Raw genomic sequence first — 6,881 nt, 5'->3', positions numbered from 1 at the left:
TTGCCTTCTCGCTTGCATGGTTCCTGCTGAGAGATCTGAGCTTAATCTGACTTGCTTGCCCTTTGTGTTGATTTTTATAAAAGAAATTCTTCATACAGTTCTTGTAGCATATTCCTTATATTTTGTTTATTTTCTTTCCTTGGTTTCATCTGTATTATTATTATTATTTTCATCATTTTCTCAATCTGTTGAAAGTACCTAAATTTCATTATTTGAAATTCTTTGTCAAGTAGTTCTAATACCATTTCTGTTGTTACATTTTCTGATTCTGTATCTTGGTCACTTGTTTGAGGCGCTCTGTCTTGTTTCTTTCTGTAAGCTGCAATTGTTTTCTGTGAGGCATTCCGATGTTGTATTTATATTTAATTGATGATTGTATGTTGGTGTGTCCTCAGATACTCACTGCCTGTCTCCTGGTGGATATGATAGAGACTGGAAATTTGCACGTAGTTCTATGTTCATGATTTATGTAGCTTAGTTCAGAGTGGGTTTATGTACCTCCAGATGTGGAGGTGGTATGCTCAGAACCTGATACAAGACAGAACAGAAGTTGAGCAGGGGTTGGTGGAGGGAGTTGCTCCTGGGCTGGTGAGGGCAAGGACTGGTCATGCCCTGGCTACCAGGAAGCAGAAGGTAAGAAAGAACCACACCCTACTTGCCACCAACTTTCCAGCTATGTTCTGTGCCTTCAGACTGCTATATTGACAGCTGCCTGCAAAAGCTCAAGATGGTCTAGCTGCTCCAACCCAGCTAACTGTCTGCCCGTTTTTCTTCTGTCTTGTTGCTCAGTTTCTCCTTCCAGTTGTCACTCAGTCTACTTCTCTGTCATATCCTCTGAAGCTCATAGTTCCAAGATCACTCTTTGTATTTGTTTCACTTGGTCCATGTTGTAGATGCTCTGATCAGTGTCTGACCATCTGCTCAGACCATCTTGCCTTATAAGCCCCAAAGGATGAAATTTTATTAATTGAACTATATACCCCCCCAAATAAAATGTTAATCCTAATCTTTCTGCCTATGGTTAAGAGCCCAGGTGGCAATGTGAGTTAGGCTCTGGGCTGCTAACTGCAAAGCCAGCCTTTCAAACCCACTAGTCACCCCACAAGAGAATGATGAGGCTACTTGCTTCCATCAACATTTAACATTTCAGATATTATACATAGGGTCATGATGAGTCAAATCATCTCAGTGGCAGTGGGATGCTTATAGCTGTAATCCCATTGGGGTGAGTTGTAATTGCTACATTGTTGTTGTTGTTAACTGCTATTGAGTTGGTTCCGACTCGTAGTGACCCTGTGTAGGGTTTCCAAGGAGTACCTGGTGAGTTCGGACTGCCAACCTTGTGGTTAAAACTGACCTTGTGGTCCAGTGCTTATCCTACAGTGTCATGAGGTAGAATTAGTATAGGATTTATGGAGTGTCAGTCTCTTTTGAGATATAAAAAAGATGAAGCAATTAAGCATAGAAACATATATGAGGTAAGCTAGATGCCAACATGTATGGAGAACCAAGGAGCTAGGAAGCAGAAGCTCAAGAGACAACGACCTTTTTCTAGAGCCGACAGAGAGAAAACGCCTTCCTGTAGAGCTGGCACCCTGAATTCAGACTTTTATTTTCGCACAAACTGTGAGAAAATAAAATTTAGTTTGTTAAAGCCACCCATTTATGGTATTTCTGTTCTAGTGGTATTAACTAACTAAGACAACCCCCTTGGTGGTTTTGTAAAAGGGTGCATTTGTGAGACATCCCTTGTGAATATCTTTCTCTGACACTGGTAGGCAGGTTTCTGGAAAGTTCCACAGGGCTAGTTTCTAGCTAGTTTCACCAGTGTGGCGCCACAGCGATGTCTCTGTATTTAGTTGGACCATGGCTGCTTCTATTGTAATGAGGCTTGAAACTCTGGGGGTTTTCCTGGAGTGCTCAGCCCTAGAGGAGCTCTCTTTTCCTTCTAAGTGCTATTCCGATATTCTGTACAGTTCTCTTTACTTCTTACTGCCGATTCCTTGTCATGTTAATCCCCTGTTTATATTAATTCTTTTCTGTGCAAATGACTGGGTGGTTTCTCTTTCCTGCTTGGATCCAAACTGATACAACAATTTTTGGCTGTTATGAGCAGTGCTGTTGTGAACATTCCTGATCATGACTCTTGGTGGACATAGTTAGGTGTGTGTCCAGGAGTGAACTTGTAGGTTATCGGGGTTATGTTTACCCACACAGATCCCTGGGAATGGTTGCCATGATGTTTAATTGCTAACCAAAAGGTTACAGATTCAAGTTCACCCAGAGGTCATTCAGAAGAAAGGCTTGTTGATCTACTACTGGAAAACACATCATTGAAAACTATGGAGCACGGTTCTAATCTGTCACATATGAGGTCACCAGGAGCTGGAATTGACTCATTGACAATTGGTTTCTGGCCAAAGTAGGTATAGATTTTCCAAATATTTGAACCAATTTTCACACCCACTGGCAAGATAAGAGAGTTTCAGTGGCACCACATCCTTGGCATTGTCTACTTATTTAATTTTTGACTTTTAGCAAGTGGTGGTGATATCTTAATTGCAGTTTTACTTGTACTTTCCCAATGACTAATGATGTAAGGAGCCCTGGTGGCACAGTGGTTTACATGTTGGGCTGTTAAACAAGGTCAGCAGTCTGAATCCACCAGCCGCTTTTCAGGAGAAAGACGAGACTTTCTGATCCCATCAAGATTTACAGATTCCGAAACCCAATACAGGGCCCCTGTGAATCAGAACTGACTCTACTGCACACAATAACATTGATTTCTTTTGTCTTGATCATTTGGATATCTTATTTTAGTAAAATATCCATTCAAATTCATTACATTTATCCCCCAGTTTCCTTACTGAATTGCATAAGTGTAGTTGAAATCAGAGTCCTTTGTCAGATACATATATGGCAACATGTTCTCCAAGTCTGCGTCTTGCCTTTGTGCTCTCTTGATTTGATCTTTTCAAGTTCCCATTATCTGTCTTTGCTTTTATGGTGGCTTTTTGTGTCCTGTTTAAAAAATAATTATATAGCCCAATATCAGTAGCTCTCGTAGCATAATGATTATGAGTTGGTCTGCTAACTTCAAGATCAGCAGTTCAAAACTACCAGCCATCTGGGACAGAAAGATGAGGCTTTTTGCTTCTGTAAAGATTTACAACCTTGGAAACCCTATGCTGGGTCACCATGAGTTGGAACCTACTCCATGGCACACCACCATCAATATCAGAAAGTTTTTCTTCTAGAAGCTTCATTGTTGTACATTTCACCTTTAGTTATAGAGCCCTTCTGAAGATGATTTTTTTAGTGTGATGTGAGGTAGGCAACAAATACTTCTCCCCACCCCCTTTGTTAAGTTGCTCTGGTAGTGTAGTGGTTACGAGTTGGGCTGCTAACCTCAAGGTCAGCAGTTCAAAACTACCCAGCCATTCTGCAGGAGAAAGATGAGACTTTCTACTCCCGTAAAGATTTACAGCCTCAGAAACCCTATACAGGGTCACTATGAGTTGGAACCGACCCTACAGCACACTACCGTACCCCTCCCCCTTGTTAATCGCAAATTGATCCAGTATCTTCTATTGAAAAGTTCATTTATCTCCACTGAGTTGTGACTGACTTGTCACTTATTAAGTACAACATGAATGTCAATGAATGTTTCTGGGCTCTATATTATGTTCTATTGATCTATTTTAATACCCTTGTGCCAGGTGTTTTTGAGTTTTGAAATGCACACCAGCTTATGTATAGAACTCTCTGTTAAACTATTAAACTTGTTAAGAGATTGTATAGACATCCTTGTTGTTGTTAAGTGCCATCGAGTCGGTTCTGACCCATAGCAGCCCTGTATAGGGTTTCCGAGGAATGGCTGGTGAGCTTGAACTGCCGACCTTGTGGTTCAAGCTGACACTGCAGTCCAGTGCATTAACCCACAGCGATAGCGCCACACCAGGACTCCATAGACATCCTTAGTGTTCATCAAAAATGTCTGTTGTTTCAGACCACCAGATAGCTTCGAGGAATCACCAAGGTATGCATTTCATTGCATGACAATCCCATCCTCATCTCTTTTCTCTTGTTAGGAAAATTTGGTTGGTGTATTCTTTTTCTTTTTTAAAATTGTGTTAAATAGATAGGTAACAAACATTTGGCATTTCAACAATATCCACATGTACAATTCAGTGACATTTTGTTCTTTATGATGTTCATCTATCACCATTATTAACTGTTCCTGAATTTTTCTATCACCCTTAACAGAAGCGCAGTGTTTTGTGGTAAGGCATATTCTTGAGGGTCTCACTCCTGTTGTCTTCTTCAGGTGGCTTCTTACTCCTCTTCCTGCTGGAGCACCTTTCCCATATGCTTCCAGAAGAATCCCTTGGTTACCTCAACGGCATCATCAACAGGCTGCTCAGAAGAATCAGGGTCTCTCTCCAGCAGCTTTGTTGATTCCTCTGTGTCTGATGCTGACAGTCAGCCCTCTGCAGTGGGCAGGAAGCTGGACAGGTAAGAGCTGAGAACCTCGGAGCTTTGGGAGTCTGGGCAGTTTTGGTGAACTTCACTTCACATTGCTTCTCCTTGATGCCTTGGAGGCAGCACCCAGGATTGCTCAGCTCCTGATCACTCATGGCCACACTGCACATTATCCAGGCAGGAAACACTATTTCCTTTGCTTGAGTAGCTCTGACACTGTACACTTTAAGGGCAGGTCCTCTTTAAGAATAACACAGTGGAGGTGAGTGGTCCTGAAATCAAACTCGTTATTCTTCTGAAAGTCCACTTCATAAAATGTCTTTTCTTTAAGAAGGCCAAGAACAAGCCTCCCAACATGAACATCAGTCCTGCCTCACAGGCCATGTGCTGCATGGGCTCAACTGGGGGACAGATTGATCATCTTTGACTCCAGGCCATGTGTCATCCAAGAGATCATGACCTTCTCTGTCACAGGTGGTGACCATGTATATCCTCCTTCTACTGCTGTCATGTTCTCCTTCACCTCAATCTCTACCACTGATCCACTTAAAATAAGGGTCAGTCAGGTGATCTGGAGTCTTTGACCTCACTTGTCTATGATGTGATGTTCACATTTGGTTGACGCTATGCAAGCTCTGGAGTCCTGGTGTGGCGTTATGGGTTAATGTGCTGGACTGTGAATTCATTTCAATCTTGAAGCTTGAATCAGTGGTTCAAGCTTACCAGCTGCTCAGGGTCACTGTGGGTTGGAACCAACTCGATGGCACTTAACAATAACAGCAGCATAGCACTTATTACCATCTGACTTAGTGGAGTTCTGGTGTAACACTGTGGGTTAATGTGCTAGACTGCAAAGTTGGTTTGAACTACAAAGTTGGTGGTTCTTGCTTACCTTGGAAACCCTGTGAGTCATTGTGAGTCAGAACTGACTCGATGGCACTTAACAACAACGTGCAAGTCCTACCCAGTAGTGCTTCTCAAAGACTTCCTACTGGATTAAAAGTTGGTACACTAGCTAAAATGCAGATTCCTGGACCTCTAGATCTGCCTATCAGAATCTCTGACACCAGAATCTGTTTTAATGAGGATTCTCTTGAGAAATATTCAGAACCAGCAAGAAGACTTAAGTAGAGGAGTGTCCAGTGGTTTGTTCATGACTACTAACATATGTCTACCATTCGTCTGTCAGTTTCTCTTACTGTGGTGGCTTACATGTTGCTGTGATGCTGGAAGCTATACCATGGGTATTATAAATACCAGCAGGGTCACCCACAGTGGACAGGTTTCAGCTGAGCTTCCAGACTAGTAAGAAGGAAAGGTACACTACTTCTGTATGTTTAGCCACTGAAAACTTTATGAATAGCAGCATAACTTTGTCACACAGGGCTGGAGGATGAAAACATTATGAATAGTGCCAGAATACTGTCAGATATAGTACTGGAAGATGGGCCCCTGAAGTTGGAAGGCACTCAGAATACAACTGGGGAAGAGCTACCTCCTCAAGATAGAGTAGATAGTGATGACTACTTCTAAATATTTAGTCACTGAAAACATTATGCATAGCAGTGGAACACTGTCAGATAGCACTAGAACATTGAATATTGAAACGTGATGAAGAGCACCAGAATATTGTCAGATATAGTGCCAGAATATGAGCCCCTCAGGTCAGAAGGCACTCAAAATACTACGGGGAAAGAGTTGCCTCCTCAAAGCAGAGTTGACCGTTATGACACGAATGGAGTAAAGTCTTTAGGACCTTCATTTGCTGATAGGGCACAACTCAAAATGAGAAAAAGCTGCAAACATCTATTAATAAACAGAACATGGGATATATCAAGTATGAATCTAGGAAAATAAGGTGTTGTCACAAATGAAATGGAAAGCACAAAGATCAACACCTTAGTCAAAAATTGAAGAGAAATGACATTGCATTCATGTCAAAAGAACATTTCAAAATGCATCTTGAAATACAGTTCTGTTATGACAAGCTAATATCCATACGCCTACAAAGAAGAACAGTTAATACCACTCTTATTAAAATTTATGCACCAACCACTAAAGCCAGTGATGATGAAATTGAATGCATCCAACTTCTTCAGTCTGAAATTGATCAAACATGAAATCATGATGGATTGATAATTACTGGTGATTGGAATGCAAAGGTTGGATACAAAGAGAGGTAGTTGGAAAATATGGCTTCGGTGATAGAAATGATTCTGGAGATGACGTGATACAATTTTGTAAGACCAATGACTTCTTCATTGCACATACTTTCTTTGAAAACATATAAGGCAAATATACACATGGTCCTCACCAACTGGGATATACAGGAATCAAATCGACTACATCTGTGAGGAGAGATGGTGGAATAGCTCAATATCGTCAACCAAAACAAGGCA

This window comes from Chrysochloris asiatica, unplaced genomic scaffold (assembly GCF_000296735.1).
Source record: "Chrysochloris asiatica unplaced genomic scaffold, ChrAsi1.0 scaffold00154, whole genome shotgun sequence".
Lineage (NCBI taxonomy): Eukaryota > Metazoa > Chordata > Mammalia > Afrosoricida > Chrysochloridae > Chrysochloris > Chrysochloris asiatica.
The sequence above is the reverse complement of the archived record's forward strand: the minus strand, read 5'-3'. Positions refer to the sequence as shown.